General features: G+C 45.1%; 1 long non-coding RNA gene across 1 annotated transcript; it reads left to right on the top strand.

Annotated features, from left to right (window-relative positions):
* The first annotated feature begins 8,574 nt into the window (after positions 1–8,574).
* On the top strand, positions 8,575–17,506 carry LOC131750935 (uncharacterized). Its single transcript, XR_010835117.1, has 4 exons — positions 8,575–8,675; positions 9,911–10,017; positions 10,297–10,387; positions 15,817–17,506. It is a non-coding gene; the product is annotated as an uncharacterized lncRNA (long non-coding RNA).
* The last annotated feature ends 2,310 nt before the right edge of the window (positions 17,507–19,816 follow it).

Genomic DNA, 19,816 nt, shown 5'->3' with positions numbered 1-19,816 from the left:
AGTGCCTGGAGCATCAGAGGCCACCAGGACGTCTTTGTGGAAGGTCTCGAGAACGGGGAGGCATGAGGCCACAGAGGGAAGTCAATTCCTCTCCCCTCTGCTGGGACTTCCCCCTTAGGAAGACAGTAGACCATCGCTTAGGTCAAAAACACAGCTGTGGGGCTTCCCTGGTGGCGCAGTGGTTGGGAGTCCGCCTGCCGATGCGGGAGGCGCGGGTTCCTGCCCTGGTCCGGGAGGATCCCGCGTGCCGCGGAGCGGCTGGGCCCGTGAGCCATGGCCGCTAGGCCTGCGCGTCCGGAGCCTGTGCTCCGCAGCGGGAGGGGCCACAGGGTGAGAGGCCCGCATACCGCAAAAAAAAACAACAAAAAAACCCCACAGCTGTGGAGAAGAGGAGGCAGGGGGCGGGGTGGGGGGGGGGGGAGGAAGGGAAAGGACTGGGGAGGGGAAGGGGGAAACAGAAGGTGGAGGGTGGGATGGAGGAGGGAGATGGAAGAAACATGGTGGGAGTTTAGCCACTTCTAGTAACAATCCCTGAACGTCTTTCGGCCACTGGAGGAGAAGTCCAGCCTGCCCAAAGAACAGAGGAAGTTGGCGCTTCCTCTGAGGAGCCTGGAGGCCCCGTCATCTTCACAGCCGCATCCCAGGGAAGCTTGGGTGAGGGCTAGGCTGCCTGGGTCCAGATCCTTGGAAGACTTGCTTGCCTGGGTCGGGTCCAGCCACCCTGGGGCGGGATGCCGTGTCTCAAGAGCCACTGGGGATGGAGGTACAAACGTGTAGCCCACCTGAAAAGTCTCAGGACTGTGACTCAGAGAAGGGACTTCCAGTGTCTGCTGTAAGACTCCTGAACCACGGGGGGGTGCAGGGCTTGGTGAGAAGGAGTAAACAATTTTAAAAAGGGCATAGTTGGAGGGAAGGTTTATGTAGGCTTCGAGGTGAAGCCTGAGCTCTAAGAATAAAGGAAAGCGGGCTTCCCTGGTGGTGCAGTGGTTGGGAGTCCGCCTGCCAATGCAGGGGACACGGGTTCGTGCCTCGGTCCGGGAGGATCCCACATGCCGCGGAGTGGCTGGGCCCGTGAGCCATGGCCGCTGAGCCTGCGCGTCCGGAGCCTGTGCTCCGCAACGGGAGAGGCCACAACAGTGAGAGGCCCGCGTACCGCAAAAAAAAAAAAAAAAAAAAAAAAGAATAAAGGAAAGCATCCCTCGTGGAGACCTGACTTTGTGCCAGGCGCTGTGTAAAGCGCTGGCGATACGGAATTATTATGAACGGCACTACGTAGTGCACACCCACAGTGTTCACCCCACTGGTGATTTAATACCACCACTGCCCCCTGAGGGGGCCTAGGAATCCTCACCTTGTCAGGGAGGAGGCTCGGACATTCAGCCAGTGACTGGGGACCCCCCACTATCCAAGCCATCCTCGCTCTGTAGCTGCAGAAAGGGGGGCTGGGGCGGGGGAGGGACTCGTCACAATTCAGAGCCCCTGGCACACAGGGTAGGAGCTGGAGGCACGCTCTGTGGCGTCCTCATCCACCCCACCCGACCTCTTGGAAGTGAAGGCCCAGGACGGCGAGGCTCTGAAACTATTTCAGGGGAGAAATGTCCATTTGCAGGATTTCCGGTTCATCGCCAGCTGCCAGCCCCATCTTCCCAACGGATGGCAGCTTCTTGGTTTCTCCAGTGTCAGGAGGTGTTCAGTGCCATGGGCTGCGGCTCTTCTCTGTTGTCCTCCCAGGGCAGTAATGACAGGGCACCTACGTGCTGAGAGAGCCCACGTGTGACAGAGAGGACAGGAGAGGAACAGCCAGGAGGGAGGGAGAAAGAGCCGGAGCTGAGCTGCAGGTGGGCCCGGCAGCCAGGATTCCCCCCCGCCCCCCTCCCCCGTAGGCTCGGGAGACCGGCTTGATTGTAAACAGTGTAGCCAACTCTAAAAATACCCCTGCCCTGAGCTCCTCGGGTCTCCTCCAGAGCCTTCAGGGGCCTCAGCCCCTTCCCTGCAACGCCAAGGGGAATGGAAGGAAAGGTGACTCGTAAAGAGGAGAGTTTCCTTAGCGAGGAAGGTATAATGATATTTTCTTCCTCTGCAAAACAGAAGGAGGACACTCTGTGGGTTTTAGCAAGAACAACAACAACCACGACAAAAGGCGAGAACAACATTCCCTTGTTAGTTATCAGAGGCCTGAGCCCACCTCAGGTCCCAGGCCTAGACGTGCGTTCACGGCCTGGGAACAGGGAGCCCAGAGAAGAGCCTGGGCGGGAAGCTCCAGCTGTTCCCCTTATTAAGTGTGCGACCTGTGACTCCACCACTTGATGCCACAATTATAAAAGCGAATAATAATAGTGCTTACTTCACTCGGCTATGGAGAGGATTAAATGAGATGCTATACATTAAGACTCTTAGCACACAGTGCCTGACGTGTGACAGACTCCTAGAAAATGCTTATTATTATGATATATGGGAAGCTCTAAGTATGCCTGAATTCTAACTTAGACGTAGTTTAAAAGGAAATTTAGTCAGAAGGCCAAGAGAGTGGTATTGGATAAAAAGAAGCAGGAAGGGTCTGAATCATAGAAAACTCAAATTTATTAATATTATTGGATAGGTGGGGAAACTGAGGCCCAGGGAGCAGAAAGTAGGAGTCGCCCCAGGCCTGGCATTGTATTAACAGCTGCCTGCAGTTTTGATGTAAAATAACCGTGTGATGAGGCCACCGAAAACCCTGGGTGACTGGAAGTCTGCCCCAGTAGGGGTTAGGAGAATGAGGCCTTGCATTTATACAGCATTTTAGTGTTGGAGAGCCCTTTCCAAGGGGGAGACGGACCTCAGCAGATCACTGCTTGAGGGTGAGCTCCATGATGGTGGGTGCTTGATGGGCAAAGGCATGGCCAAACAGGACTCGTCCTCAGGGCTGGTGGCTGAGTTATGCATCTGTAGATGGTACCCTTGAACCCAAGGACCGTGGGGCAGAGGCGCAGACCGGAAGAGCTTAGCTCCGCCTAAAGAAGAATCTTCTAACCCTGCGCTCTCCACTTTGGAAGACACTAGCTAAATGCAGCCATTGAGCACTTGAAATGTGGCTAGTCTGGATTTTAAAGACAATTAAAAAAGAGAAAAACAAGTGTCAAATATCTCATTAATCGTTTTTTATTAGTTCCATATTGAAATGATAGTTTTAGGTCCATTGGGTTAAATAATATACATTATTAAAATGAATTTTGCCTGTTCCGTTTTAGGTTTTTTTCTGTGGCCTCTAGAAAATTTAGAGCCACACCTGTGGCTTGCAGAATCTTTCTGTTGGGCAGTACTATTCTAACCACCGCGTTCGTACAACAATGGAGCAGGCTGTCTGACCAGGTAATGAGTCTCTCATCCCTGGAGATGTTTAAAAAAGCCGTTGTTCATGGGATTCTTATAGTTAGTTGGATAAACTCTGTAATCCCTTTAATTCTGCTTCAGTGTGGTTCTCAACTGTGAGTCTCTGAGGAGCACTTGTTCCTTAGAATATGAATAGCTGTTACAGGAAAAAAGAGTGATGGTCAATTTAATATGGAAAATTCGTGGTTGAAACAAAAGTTAAGTGCCTCCATTCCAGGACTTCTCAGAACCTTATAGATTAAATGTACACCGTGGGTCTTTATGACAAGGACACTGTAGACAGCATTCCCCTTATTAAATGAACTTTATGTTAAGTTCATTCCTTGAGCATTGCTGTCCTCCAGTTCGCAAAAGAACATGGATTCTGTTGTCAGACGGCACTGAGTTCAAATTCTGGCTCAGATCCTAGGTGACCTTGGATATGTTATTTCACCTTCATCAATTGTAAAATGAGGGGAAGAATATTCACCTCTCAGTATAGCTTTGAGGATTACACTGAAAAAATCATATAGAAAATGCTGCGTCATGCCCGATGCATAGTAGGTGTTCAACACATGGTAACTAATGAACTACAGCCCGGAAAGGGAAGTGGCTTTGCCAAGTTCACAGGAGAAAGGACACTGCCAGAACTTGAACCTCCTTCTCTGGGGGTACTTCTGGATCACCTCACCTCTCTTTACCAATCAACAGCAAATAAGAACCCAGTTCGTGAAAAGAGATAGGAAGCTTCCTCAAATCTGGTATGATTTTATAGGTCACATCGGTTTTAAACGGGAGACAACTATTTCTTTCTGTCCCTCCTGCCTTGTCCCCTCTGTGCCAATCCTGGCCAAACGAAGCGGCAGCCAGGCCTGGCGGACTCCCCCTCCCTCCCCTTCTGCTCCTGGTTCCTGTACCTGTGGTTCTTGGAGCCCCCAGCAGATGGGCTGCCCTTATCAGCCGGCTCCAAGCCAGAGGAGGAATCCTCAGGTCACATGCGGCTCCCTGGAGGGAGGGAGACCTTGTAAGTAAACACAGCCCCAGCGGAGGAAGGGGGGAGGGTCAATGGATGGAAAAGAATCCTTGACATTTTCATGACTGGATCAGGATTAAAGGCCACCAGGCATAGCTCTTATTGGCCCTTTCTGGGAAGAATCGCCAATCCAGGCAGCTCCCCTGGATTCAAGGCAGCCTTTAAATAGCCCTGGGAGCTGGGGCATTCCCAGTGTGCTGCTGCCTTGATCCAGGCCTAATCCCTTGCCCAGGACTGACCTTTCACAGTTTACAGAGCACTTTATCTCCTGGCTCAGTGGAGTCTCACAGAGCTCTCCGGGAGAGAAGGGAGTTTATCATCAACCCCAATTTATAAATGAGGAAACTGAGGCTTGGATTGTGAATGACTCCCTCCTGGCTACACAGCTGGTGGTGGTCGAGTCTGGGCTGAGATCCACGTCCATTCTGGTGCCAAATCCAGAGGTCTGCCCATCACACCGGTGTCCTTGATTAAGGGTCTTCCTTTGTGCCCTGGATCTGTACCCCATTCCCCCCACCCCATACCAGAACCCACATTCCAGGGAGGAGTGAAGTTTGAATGGGTGAATCTCAACATAATTCAGTGAATAAAGCCAGTAAAAAAACAGTCATACTGTATCATTCCACTTATATAGAACTCTAAAAAATGCAGGCTGATCTACAGGGTTAGAAAGCAGATGAGTAGTTGTTTGGAGAAGGGAGACAGGAGGAAAGAATGCAAGGGGACACGAGGACATTTTGAAGTGATGGGTATGTACACGACCTCGGTGGTGGTGATGGTTTCCCAGGTCTGTACACAGCGAATTGTGCTCTTAAATTCAAGCAGCTTATTGCACTCAATGATACCTCCAATAAAGCTATTAAAAAAAGAGAAAGATAAGAGGGGGAAAAAGAAAGAAAGAGGCCAGCAGGCATATAATTAAAGAACTCTGTAAGAAGTCTTAAATGGGGACAGAGAGTTCCCTGGGCACATGGGGGAGAAGAGAGAGAATCTTTCCCAAGTTGGAGAGATCAGGAAAGAGTTCTTGGAACAGGTGTGTCTGATGCGGCTCTAGGTATGGATGGGGAGGTGTGAGGTTAAGGAACATGAAGGTAGAAGATACAGGGAGTTTGTTTGGGGAATAGAGAGTAGCAGACTCTTACCTCCCCACTGCCTGCTTTCTTCCCGATCTTTGAAGGCCTGAGGTTAAAACTAACAGCTGCAATTTTCTCTTTCCTTCAGAAATTGAGACACACGCCCTACTTGGCAGGCAGCTGGTTTTGCTAATAAGATTCCTGCCCTTCTCCCTCCTCCTCTGTGCAGCTCATCCCTTTAGGTCTGGCTGGGCCCCTGCCCTCTCCAATTTCCTCTCTCAGCTGAACTGCCAAATGCTTGCTGGGTGAGCCACTGCCAACCCCAGTGCCCAGGGCCCTGGGCACCCTCATTTCAGCCCTTTCCAAATCCCACAAAAAAGAGGAGGTTTGGGGGATTCATGTAGGGTGTGATGGGATTCTAGGCCCAAAATGAAATACCTTTTTTTTTCTCTTCAATACCCTTTGGTTTAGTAATAGACATGCGATCACTAGAGAATTTTGAATAATGAGTGTATTAGAATATATTGTCAAAAAGCGGCAGGAAATTCAAGAATTGTTACAATGTCATACACTGACTAGTTGGTTAATTTGCTCCCAAAACAATCACTGCTCTTACAGTTTGTAAAACATTAACTTGGTTTTGGATGATCCATTATTCATTCAGAAGGGACTCTTCCAACGACCTGTGAAACCCACATACAAAATTGTGGGTTAGCGCTTGCTTTTCAATTTCCTTGGCAAGTCTGTTGATTTTAAACTGCTCCTTCTCAAAAGTTTCCTTATTAATTAAATAAACTAGTCAGCCGTGTTCCCTGCTTCTAATTCAGCTCTCAAATGTAAGCTTGGTTCTGGAGTCAGCTTTCTAACCTTGGCTTAAGGGACATTAGTCACCGGGAGCAAAATGTGGCATCTGAACAGCTGTTTTGAGCATTCAGAGTCCAGGGCCTACAGGTTTGGAGAAGGTCAGAGAAGGGAACAAGTATTTATTTACTGAATACCTACCCTGTGCCAGGCACCTATAAAGCATAGCTCTTTTAATTCTCTGAACAGCCCATTAGGGTGTTTACACAGCTCATGAGCGGTGGAGCTGGGACTAGAAGGCAAACAATTCGATTCTAGAGCTCATACTATTGACCACTGTCCTATACGTTCCTCGTTTAACCCTCCCAACCCCAAGACATTATTATCGACCATTATTATCAGATCTGTTTTCCAGATGAGAAACGAGAAGCTCAGAAAGGTAATTTTCCCAACATAAACTAAATGCAGATCCATCTGAATTCTGTGGTCCTGGACAAGTAAGTCACTTCACCTGTCCATCCATACATCACCCATCCATTCATTTATTCAACAGAATTAATGGCAAGTGCTTATTCTGTCCCAGGGACTGCCTGGTCCCTAGAGATGAAAAGATGTATAAAATATGGCCCCTGTTCTTTAAGAACTCAAAATCCAGTGAGGAAAGAAAACACCAAAACCACAATAAGAAAAAGGATTGTGGGATGAGAGGTGCCGTAAGAGGTGTCCAAAAAGAGCTACAGGAACTTAGAGGAAAAAGCAGCCAATTGCTTGGTGAAGTAAAAGCAAGGAAGGCTCTAGAAAGGAGAGGACATTGTACCAATAACTATATGCTCCCCAGATGGAGAAAAGGAGGGGTAATCCAGGCAGAGAGAGCATCAAAGGCCACACATGATGCAGTGTCAGAACAGCTCAGAGGGTGAGTGCCTACCACCAGCTTTCAGTGCCGTAACCCTAACCCACAGCAACTCTGTGAAGCAGGTTCTATTCAGACCACTTTATAGAAGAGGAAACCGAGGCATACAGTGGTCTTGCCTATGTGCCTAGGATCACACAGTAACTTGCCCATGATCTCACAGCTAGTAAGGAATCGAGTTGGAATTAACCCTACCCCGGGCAGCCTGGCTGCAGAGCCCATACTCTCAGCCACTCTGCTCTGAGTGTTTGGGGGGTGCATGGCAGGCGAGGAGACTGGCCACACCGCAGGAATTAGATCCAAAGGGTCTCCCTTTCTTCACAAGGCCTTAGATGTTCTTGGACCTCATGCAATCCATAAAAGTAATAATGCCATGTTGTCGTGTGTGTGTGTGTTGGAGAGGGGCATCCACCTTTCTATATAATGAGGCTGTAGAGAGATATCATACATCAACTTTATTTGCTTTTGACTGGAACTCTATCTGTTCGCTGTAGGAATACTGGGCATCTTACGCCCAGCCACATTCCCTTGGCTTCAGGGTCAGTATTCAAATCCTTGTTTCCTTTCTGCATCCCTCACCAGACTGGAGAGCCCCTGAGGACAGAGCTCCTGTACCATCCCCCAGTACCCTGCACAGTGTCTGACACACAGTAGTTACTCAATAAATATTTGGATGAACAACTATTTGTTGAATGAACTCTGAGTCTTTGGTTAATCACTTATGTAGAGAGTAAAATTATTTATGAGTTAACAAATCTAGTTTGGTCAATAAAATCTTTCACCCTGTACAATCAATGCAGTAGGAGGGAATAACCTAAGGGTCTTTTGAAGAGGAACGATGTAGGGATTATCGGCCTAGATCGGTGGTTTACAAAAGGAAGCAGCAAAGCTATACTCAGAAAAAGCTTGCCATCCGGGGTTTTGATTCAGTGGATCTGAGATGGTGTGAGCTTCCCAGGTGATTCTGAGATGAGCAGGTCAGCATCTGGGTATGGTAAGTATGGCTCCCTTCCTGTTCTGATTTTTTTCTCTTTTTCCATCTCATTTAGCTTGTGCTTGACACTTTGAGTGATGGGAGCTTACCACCTCACAAGGCAGGCTGCCCAACCCATCGTGAGAACAGCAATACTAATAACAAAGATGCCAATACAGTCACCATATATGGAACTTCTCTTTCGGATCAGAGGCACTGCATAGATGTTACTGATTCCAGAGGCTAAGCATTATTTATCCCCATTTTACAGTGAAAGAAACCGAAACTCAGAGGCTTAGTGGCATACTCAGCGTCTCAGAGGTGGTGCGAGACGGACCGGGATTCCAGCCACCCTGGGAGCGGGGGCGGGGGCCGGTGGACCCACGTCCTTCCCCGGGGCACAGCAGGTCCCCGGAGCAGGGGCGGGGGTGACTCTTGGGAGGAGGGGAGGGAGCCGGGCCGCCACGTCGCCGGCCCTGCGCAGGCTGCACGCTCCTCTCCGCCCAGTCCTCCCGGGCCTCCCCATAGAAGGTAAGCCCGGGCAGGATCCCACGAGGGCTGGCGGGGCCTGGCATCCTGCTGGTTTCAGTTTCTGAAGAGCCCGGCCCTGAGCAAACTGGGAGGCTGGGAGGAGGGTTCTGGAAGCCTTCCCAACAGATAGCAGATTAACTCCCTGCTGCCTGGGTGCCACCCACGTGGGAACGAGCTGGAGCTGGGTTACCGGCGCGCGGCCTCCCTGGTGGGTGACAGTCCCTGCGGGCGGGCTGGGCACCCCCGGCTGCCCAGAGTCACCTGAAGGGGGCTCAAGGTTGCAGGTCCAGTCAGGCTCTGGCCAAGACAGCCAGGCTGGGAGACTAGGCGGCCGCCCCAGGCCCACCCTCCAAATATGGAGCGATCTTCCTGCTTCAGCCTGGCTTGTCCCTCCCTCTCTAGGGCGTTGGTGTTACACAGTGTTAGCAAAATGCTTAGAATGTTTGTTTTCTTTCTGAGAAAGAGGCTGAGGGACATTGCCAAGACCAACATGAACTCAAACCCAGGGCATTCCCTGTCAGACATTTTTCTGGACAGACAGACCTGGGTCTGAGCACACTTCTGCCACTTCCCAGCTGGTGACCTTTGTGTAAATTGCTTCACCTCTCTGAGCTTTGCTGTCCTCATCTATAAAATGGGGATAGTTATACCTATCTCTAAGATATATTCTGAGGAGCAGATTAGATAGAGACTATACATATTAAGTATTTAGTGCCCTCAATCAATGTCAATTAACATTATTATTATATTGTTATTACCAATGACTAATAATGACACTCAGGATTATTACTAATGCTACTGTGAGCATAGATGTAAAAAAATAGGCTTAATTAAAAGTTTTTACTGAGGGAAATAGTTTTATGAGATGTCAATAAAGAAAGAGGAATAACTCTGGGCTGGAAAGTATATACACATGACCTCACGTAATATTCAAACAGCTTCACAAAGCAAGTGTTGTACAGGTGGGAGAGTTGAGGCTCCTGGAGGTTAAGTAACTTGCCTACGTCACACACTGAGTTAGTACCTGGTGTCCTGGCCTCCCTCCTTCTGGGTGCCCCTTAAACCCCAGCCGGTCCACACCTGCCAACCTCAGCAGACATGCCTCCATCTACAGGGCATGCCTTCTCTTACCCCGGGCTCACCAATTTGGAAGAAAAGGAGGGAGCTCTGGAAAAGTGGATAAAGGTCACTTCCTCCAGGCAGCTTTCCTAATTCTCTTCCTCTTCCCCTTGTAGAACAAACCCTCCCTCTTTTGTTCTCCTGGTGCCTGTAGCATGTGACCGCACACCCTTGTGGACTGTGTCTCTTTCTCCAGGGAGTGTGCTTCTCTGAGGCAGACAAGGTACGCTTTTTTCACCTTGGGAGGGTCAGTATGGTGTTGTAATTAAGTGCAGGCTTAGAAGCCCAACTGCCCAGGCTCAAACTCTGGCTCAAATCTTGGCTTTACCACTTGCTGGCTGTACGGCTTGAAATGAGTAACTTCAGTTCTCTCTGCCTCACTTCTCTTATCATAAAATGGAAATTAACAATGAGATCAGCCTCATGGCCTTGCTATAGGATTGAACGCACATCTAGATCTGTGTAGATCTAAATATATCACTGCGAATCTCTTGAGTGACAGATGTCCGTTGAATGAAGACGGGATTGCTGAGGTCCTGAATTCTGCTTGTTAACAGAAAGTGAAACATAAAAAGAATGTCACTGAGCATGGGGTAAGTGTCGAGGGACCTAAGACCTGGTCCTGAATCTGTCTCTAACTTAATGTGTGGACTTGGGCCTGCCTGGCTCTTCCTCACTCTCTCCAACTGAAAGAGAAGTTTGGCTCCCACGGCTGGATGGTCTTTGCAAAGTAATATTCGGTGGTATTAATTCTTTGCCTGTAGGGCTTTTACTGGGGTAATGTTCCAAGTTAGAGGTCATACCCAGAAATAAATGACTGGCTCACCATTGGAAGCACAAACCTCAACCACTGGTAGGTGTTAACCATGATTATGGCCAGCTTTTACTGAGCACATATTAGCGCTGGGCCTTGGGCCATGTGCCGTCATTATCCTGTTTATTTTTCTCAATAACCCTATAAAGAGGTATTACTGTGATCCTGTGTTACAGCTGAGAAAACAGAGGCTCAGAGGTTGGCAGTAGTTGGACAGGGAGTAGAGTCCTTGTTTGTCAGATTCCAATTCCCTGCTGCCTGTGAGAATCCTCCCTAGAGCCTGTTCAAATACCTGTGAGGACAAGGAACCTATTATCTTTCAAGCCAGTCCATTATTAGGCATCCTGAATAGCTGAGAAGGGTAAAGCTGCCATTTTTACATTTGCTTCATGACTTTGGACTTAGACTCAAGGCAGTCATGGCTTAGGTACAGGGTTAAGGGAAGGGAGATTATAATTCGCCCCCCGCCAACCCCCTGGAAGTCTTCAGGAGCAGTTTACTACAGAGTGGTCAGAAGACAGAAGCCTCTGTTCTCACCTTTCTGGGCCTGGCCCAGGTCTCTCATCCACAGAGTCTGACCTGGGGATAGAGCTGAGGGATATATTTCAGTACAGCCTAGACTGGGATTGGCTGAATGCAAAGAATCAGAAATTTGTGTCTGTAATCACCAGTCAGTTGAGATACATTCCCTTGGAAGTGGTATTTCAGGGAACACGTAAACAGAAAGTTTGGAGCAAGTCAGGACTGCAAAACTGAAAGGAGAAAATTTTTTTTTTATGGTTCCCTGGGGAGGCAGGGCTAGTTTATTTATTTTTTTAAAAAATTTTTGGCTGCGTTGGGTCTTCGTTGCTGCACTGCATGCGCACTTTCTTTAGTTGCGGTGAGCGGGCTTCTCATTGTGGTGGCTTCTCTTGCTGCGGAGCACGGGCTCTAGGCGCATGGGCTCAGTAGTTGTGGCTCGCAGGCTCTAGAGCTCAGGCTCAGTAGTTGTGGCGCACGGGCTTTGTTGCTCTGCAGCATGTGGGATCTTCCCGGACCAGGGATCGAACCCACGTCCCCTGCTTGGCAGGCAGATTCTTATCCACTGCTCCACCAGGGAAGCCCTTAAAGGAGAAATTGGCTCCAGGATTACTGACTTTGCCTGGCTTTGTTCGGTTTGTCCTTTTACCAAAAATAAATATCCTGCTTGAACAGCTATAGAGACTCATCATTGCCAACAAGATGAAGTCCAAAGTCCATGGGGTGGCACTCAAGGCCCTTCACTATCTAGTCCCAACTCACCCTTTTCACCTCTTCTCCCATTGTATACCCAATCCTATTTCCAGCCAGAGAATTCCATACGGTTCCCTAAATACTCCATGTTTGTTCCCTCCTCCATGCCTTTGTATATGCTATTCTTTTTGCCCATGGCATGCCAACAGATGTCACATCTAGATGACACCAATCCCATTTTAAAACATGTTGTATTTCCTCTTCAATTCTCAAGACTTTTCCACATAGTCCCCACAAAGAGAGAATCTTGGCTGCCTTTTTAGAATTGCAACTAAACACATAAATAAACAAATCAAGGAACATCAAGTGGAAACATTTAGAGTTAGGGCATTGAGTGCCCTAACCAAAAGCATTACCAAAAGCATTGTGGTAAATCATAAGGCTGCATATCAATGTGGTTTGGAAAATCTTGCATTACAGTACTAGGAAGCTAATTTAAGGATGTTTCAAGAATGTGCTCCTAAATTGGAACAATTCACTGTGTTATGCTAAAGTCCAACAACAGGACTGAAAAGCATTGTTAGGGGAACCTCTATAACTCGTTCAGGAAGTAAACCAGGGTGGGGAAGGCTTCCCTGGGGCATTTTGAATGTGTCATTGTCATCACAGGTTCCAGTGTGTAAAGAAGGAGATTCAGAGCCCTGTTCTTCACAATAACAAAATGTTAGCATGAAGTCAGGTGGCCATCTGATCTTGTTTGCCCAGGAAGTTCTGGTTTTCACCCAAGGTCCTGAAATAATTATCAGTAGTTCTCCTATTATTATCAAGTACCCTAGCATGGAAGATAAATTGTATGTCCCGCTAGCACTAGATAACCAAACAAGAGCTTGTCTAGGTGGTTGCTTTTCTAAGGCTCTGCCATCTGTTGGATGTCAGTCCACTCTTCCAGATGCAGCCTTTGTCCCTTCCTCTGTGACAGATTAATAGCTCTGCCTACACACTCTCAGGGCACTTACCTTCACTCACTCTTTCTCCCACTAGGCTTTGGGCCTCCTCACCAAGCACCAGGCTGTATTCTGTGTGTCTCCTTGTGTAAGTCCCAGACACGGTGGGCTCTTAGCAAGAGATTGTGGAGTGAATTATTTTGGAAAAATAAATATTCCCCAAGAAGTTTTTGTTTGGGTTTGCTTTATTTGCAGTCATCAAAAGAATAAAAAGGGCTGCATAAGAACTTGCCTTTATACCTAAACACTGAACGATAGATATGAAATACAAAAGTCTTCAAAAGGAAAGTCAAGAAATATTTAGGAAAATGACAAGTGCCCGCACTTGATTTTTCATTGTTGTTGTTAAATGTTAAAACGTATCAAGCCTCTTTGTGAGTCCTTTAAATTCATAATTTGAATAGTGACTGCATTTGCACTAAAAAGAATCAGACTTCTTTCTACTTTTCTATATCCTTCTTAAACAAGTGTGTATCACTTTTTCATGTACTTTTCCTTGAGCAGGTACGTTTTTTCTTTAGTAAGTATGTATTACTTTTTAGCTTGAAAAGTTTTTATTAGAAAAGATACAAATGTTGAAATAAAACAAAATCAGTTTTCTAAAAGCTTTGAAAGATCATTTAGATAAAGCACAGCCCCAAATTCAGAGTCGAGGAGAAAAATGGTGCATGGGTTAGGGTTTGCATCATAAGCTTTGGAATCAGGCAAACTGGGGTTCAGATCCTGATTGCCCACTTACTTGCTGAGTGACTTTGGTCAAGTTACTTAACCTCTCTGAGGCTTAGGTTACTTAATCTCTCTGAGGCTTAGTTTCCCCCTCTCAAATGGGGAGAACAGTAAGTGTCTTGTAGGATTTGGTAAGGTTTATATGAAATAGCATATGGAAAGCACTCACCAGTTTCTGAAAGTAGTAAACATTCAAAAATTATAGTCATTAATATAATTATATAATATTAATATATTAATATTATAAATTAACTATTATATAATTTTATATCAGAATTATTGTAATTATTACTACTCTACTCACCAAGCTTGCACTGAAGGAGAGCTTATCAATTTCAAATAGGGACACAGCCGACAATTCTTTCCTAATACCCATATGCCAGTCCCCAAAGCAGCTTAACCTAAGAAACCTGTTTCTGAGGAGGTGGTGATTGACATAGGAATTGTGCGTAGAGAAGCCTGTGTGACTTGTTCCTTTGCCATCAGGCATTTTCCTATGTTCCTAGAGTCCTTGATAGCACATTTTTTTGTTTGTCTGTTTGTTTTGTTCTTTGGCTTGGGCTTTGCAAAACTTCCTGGTGGGTAGTTTTAGTCATCCTTCCTAGCAGTTTGCAAGAGTAGGTTAAGAAGCTGGAGATCATAAAAAATGTCCTGATATGTCAGAAAAAAGGAAAAAGAAGGAAGATGGCGCCTCATGTTTATTCATTTGAAATATTGCTGACTAGTTCTTTCTTCTTTAATCTTTCATGGTGACTTTCTTTTCTTCTTTCTCTTTTTTCTTTTCTTTTCTTTCCTTTCTTTCGTTCCTTCCTTCCTCCCTCCCGCTCTCTCTCTTTTTTTTTCTTTCTTTCCCCCTACCTCCACAGACATCTGTTTACCATGAAAATAAAAGTAACCTTGATACCCTGGCATCTACTAAACAAATCCATTCATTCAAGCACTAACCAGCTCATCTGCTGTATATTGCTAAATACCCACTGCATTAGATCCTATGCCAGGTGTAGACATGCAGGTTACATAAACTGTCTATGGAATATGAACAGACCTGGGTTCCAACCTCAGCTTCACTAGTTACTATAGATTTGATCTTGGACAGATTAGCCACTTACCCTCTGAACCAACTCCTTCTCTCAAACTCCCTGTCTCAGTCATGGCACCATCATCCTCCTCCGGTCCCAGTTCAGAACCTGGGAATGATTTTATTCTCCTTGTTAACCCTCTTCCTCATGTCTAATCAGTCCCTCAGTGAAGCAGGATTTAACTCCTAACTAGCTCTTGAATGTGTCTTCACCGTCATCTCCATTCCATTCAACAGATATTCCCTGACAGCCTGCTCTGTCCTAGGCTCTCTGCTGGACATGAGGATACCTTTCCCCAAGGAGCTTCCAGACTGATCAGATACACCCATAGACACACAATTCCCCTACAGTGAATGTGTGTGATGGTAATAAAAGCCCACTTTCATTGCACCCTCAACACTGCTAGACACTGTCCTAAGCACTTTAAATGTATTAAATCATTTAATCATCACAATAACCCGAAGAGATAGGTACTATTATTATCTTTATTTTATAGATAAGGAAACCTAGACAACAGAGTAAATAAGCAACTTGCCCAAGGTCACACAGCTGGGCAGCCATTGAGGCAGGATGCAATGGTTTAAAAAGTTTCAAAACCAGCTAAAAAGCCATTGCTGTTAACCACCACCGAATTCTGCCTCTGCTTATGGACCCGGGAGAAGGATTTCAGGGCACCAGAGGAGGAGCTTCTAATGAGACTGAAGGTCCATTGAGCTGCTGTCTGTGCTGAGCCTTAAAATCTGAGTAGGGGTTAGTTAGCCAGAGAAATCCTCCCCATTCCTACTGCCACCGCCCAGCGTGGGCCCTAACCTTGACCAGCCTCTTCATTGTTCCCACTCCATCAGTCTATTCTTCCGACCTGAGCCAGTGAGCTTTCTAATCAAATCCAATCAGACTCATAGATATAGAGAACAAACTAGTGGTTATCAGTGGGGAGAGGGGAGGGACAAGTTAGGAGGAGGGGATTAAGAGGTACCAACTGTTATGTACAAAATAAATAATATACAAGGATATATTGTACAGCAGAGGGAATATAACCAATATTTTATAATAACTATAAATGGAATATAATCTTTAAAAATTGTGAATCACTATGTGGTACCCCTGAAACATATGTACTGTAAATCAACTATACCTCAATTTAAAAAAACTCTGACCATCTCACCGCTTTTCTGCTTTCATTTTAGAATGTCTTTCCCTCATCTATAGGGGAGTCGAAACTACTCTGCACGACCTCTGCCTCCCTCTCAGCTTTGCTCCCACCTCCCCAGGCCTGAGCCACGCCGAAGCACTTGTGGTCCCCTGAGTGCACAGGCTCACGTCTGCCTCTGTGGGTGTCAGGTGTCGGATCCCACTCTCTCAGCTCCTATGGACCCTTCCGGGCTCAGCTCCTTTCAAGGATGCCTTCCTGGATCCCACAGGCAAAGTAGAGTACTGTCAACAGCATGCTTATCACACCCCAGATATTCTTATTTTAGCTTCTCCCCCTGAATCGGAGCAGTCGGCTTCTGAATCTGTCTCCTCCATTACACAGTGAGCCCTTTGGGGAGTATTGGGCTCTCCTCACAGGGCCTGACATCTAATGAATTCTTAGAATGAATGAATGAGTGAATAAATGAATGAATGATTATTGAGAACAAGGACAACTTTTATGTCTTTTTATCTCTTGCAGCTCATAGTATAGTGCTGAGGACATGGACATGTCCAGTTAAATATTGACTTACACATCTGTGGGGTACAGTCAGAACTATGAGAGGGTAAATGCCTTCCACGAAGCCAGAAATATATCATGAGAAAAGCACTGGACAGGTGGTTAGGACATCTGGGCCCCATCGCCAATTAGCTCTGTGGCCTTGGGCAAGACTTTAACATTTCTGAGCCTCCATTTCCCCAGCTATAATACTGCTGTGAGAAGTGCAAGAGGGCATGGATGCTGAAGAACTCTGTGAAGTGCTGGATCAGCCAGTGGGAGTCAAAGGCATGATTCCTCCAGCTAATCTCCAAGTATCAGTCTAAGTTGGGTTTACTCAGTGCTACTTCAGGCCATGGGGAAAGCCTTTCCCACCCTTTCTCCTCTTCTTGTTCTGAGTCCAGGAAGATTTCCATCTGTACCTTGTTCGCAAGCCAGTCTCCGAACCTAGTGTTTGGAAAAACAGGCAAATTATATTCGCCCAGGTGTATCCTGTCTACATACTGAGCTGTAAGGCCAAATTTGTTCTCAGAATAAAGTGAGTACACACACGTGTGTGTGTGTATGTGTGTGTGTGTGTGTGTGCGTGCGTGTGTGCATGCTTTCATTAGCAGGGCAGAGTTCAGGATAATAAAGGCAACTGTGGGGTAGTGGTGAGAGATCTGAACTTGGCGTCAGAATATTTGGGTTTTAATTCCCACCATTGTCACTTCTGTACTGGATGACTTTGGTTATATTCTTAACCTCCTGTAGCCTCCCTCCCTCATCTCTAATATGAAGGCGGTAAATTTGCCACAGATTCATTGTAAAGATTAAGTGAAATAAGGAATGTAAGGCAGCAATCCCAGAACCTGGTGTGTGGTATGTACTATATTGATGTTTGCTTGTTGATTTTTACTTGTATTAATAATAAGTGTCTAATGTTTTCTAGGTGCTTTCTAAGCATTTCACATGTATTATATTTTTTAAGTCCCATCACAGTTTTAAAAGAGAGATCTTGGGCTTCCCTGGTGGCGCAGTTGTTGAGAATCCGCCTGCTGATGCAGGGGACACGGGTTCGTGCCCCGGTCCGGGAAGATCCCACATGCCGCGGAGCTGCTGGGCCCGTGAGCCGTGGCCGCTGAGCCTGTGCATCCGGAGCCTGTGCTCCTCAACGGGAGAGGCCACAACAATGAGAGGCCAGCAAAAAAAAAAAAAGAAAAAAGAAAAGAGAGATCTTATTATCCCATCCTAAAGACTAGGAAATTGAGGCTTTAATAGGTTAAACATCTACTCCAAGGTCACAATAGAGCTGGTAATTAAGAGAGCCAGGGCTCAGATGCATATCTCTCTATCCTAAACTGAGGCATTTGGGACTTCCAATGCAAATATGTCTTAAGTCAACATTTTCCACATTATCCTACTAAGAAATTATACTAAAGACACAATAAGAACAGGGGAAAAAAGCTGAAGGTTCAAGTAATTGAAATATAAGCTTAATTACATAAGTATCTATGCAAACATGCACACTAAGAAAGATAATGTTGTTGACTGAAATTAGTTTGTTAAGAAGAAGAGGAAGACAAGCACACTAATTGTGTCATTGCTTAGAGTAATGAACTAATAGATACTGTCCAAACAGTAGAGAGAACTAAAGGTGTTACATAAAGATATAATTAACATGGTAACCACTAGAACAGAAATACAAACCATCCTAAATAGCTGAAAAACTATATGTAAAAATAACAAATCAAAACCATTTATATAGTGAATGTCATAAATACATAAATAATTGTAAATAAAGGCTAACTACCTTCTGATTCCAGCCAAGATGGATAAGATGGACTGAATTTACTCTCCCACCCAGAAACAACCAAAAAGACCAGACAAAATATATTAAACAATGTTTTTCAAGACTCTAGATATCTGGAAATGAAGAACAGTTATCTCTGAAAGACAGGAAACAAATAAGGTGAGACCTACAACTGCCCCAGTTTACTATCTTGAGAGAGTTTTCAGTTTGGGGCATAAGGAAGGAATCCAGGCAGAGCCTAGAAGACTCCCTGAGCTGAGGAGATGAAGCTGAGAGTTCAGAGAGATGAAGGCAGATAGAATTCACAGGACAGAGTACTGAGAGGAAAGACTCATAGACAGAGGACTTTGAAGAGCTGCACAGGGTTTTGGTCAGCACACACATGAGGAAGTTATCCAAGACCAGGGAAAGAACCCTCCAAAAGGATTAGCACCCTTGCACTTGTCAGTAACTCATGGGTCAAAGATGAAATCAAAGGAAATTATAAAGTATTTGGAACTTAATGAAAATAAAAATACTTCATATTAAAACTTGTAGAATGCTGCTAAAGCAGTACCTATAGGAAAATTTATAACACTAAATGCTTATATTAGTAAAAAAGAAAGATCTCAAATCAATGACTTCAGCTTCTACCTTAAGAAACTAGAAACAAAAGAGCAAATCAAACCCAAAATGAGCAGCAGAAAGGAAATAGTAAAGGCCAGAGCAGAAAATATGGACTAGAAAACAGAAAAGCAATGGAGAAAATCAATGAAAATGAAAGTTTGTTCTTTAAGTCAATAAATCAATAAATAAATAAATAAATAATAAATAAATAAATAAATAAAACTTTAGTTGGACTAATCAGGGAAAAGAAAGAAGAGACAAAATTTCAGTATGAAGAATAAGAAAGGCAACATCACTTCAGATATTAATAGGATTACTAGGGAATATTATGAACAATGCTATGCCAATAAATTTGAAAACTTAGATGAAATGGACAAATTCCTTGAAGAATACAAACTACTAAAGCGTACTTAAGAAATAGAAAACCTGAATTGCCCTCTGTCAGGGAAAGTGAATTTGTAGTTGGAAACTAATTCTAGGCCCAACTGGCTTCATTGGATGAATCTTACCAATCATTTAAGGAAGATTTTACACAATCTACACAAACTCTCCCAGAAAATTAAAAGGAAGGAATACTTTCCAACTAATTCTGTGGTGCCAGAATTACACTGATACCAAAACCAGACAAAGAAAAAAAATAAACAAAAACAAAAACCTACCAGCAAATATTCCTTATGAACATAGAGGCAAAAATTTAAACAAAATTTTAGCAAATTGAATTGAACATATATAAAAATAGTAATACTTATGACCAAATGGAGTTTATCCAAGGAATGAAAAGTTGGTTTAATATTAAAAAATCAGCCAATGACATTTATCATATTAGCAAAGTGAAAAAAAAAAACACACATTATGTTTATCTCAATAGATGAAATATCCATTCCTTATAAAAACTCTTAGCAAGCTAGGAATAGAAGGGAACTTTCTCAGCCTGTTAAATGGTATCTCTGAAAAACCTACAGCTAACATCCTACTTAATAGTAAAAGAATGAATGCTTCCCCCTAACACTGGGAAAAAACAATGATATCAACTCTCATCACATTTTATCAACATTGCAATGGAGTTTCTACCCAGTGCAATAAGACAAGAAAAAATAAA

Source organism: Kogia breviceps, chromosome 1, assembly GCF_026419965.1.
Source record: "Kogia breviceps isolate mKogBre1 chromosome 1, mKogBre1 haplotype 1, whole genome shotgun sequence".
Lineage (NCBI taxonomy): Eukaryota > Metazoa > Chordata > Mammalia > Artiodactyla > Physeteridae > Kogia > Kogia breviceps.
The sequence above is the reverse complement of the archived record's forward strand: the minus strand, read 5'-3'. Positions and strand labels throughout refer to the sequence as shown.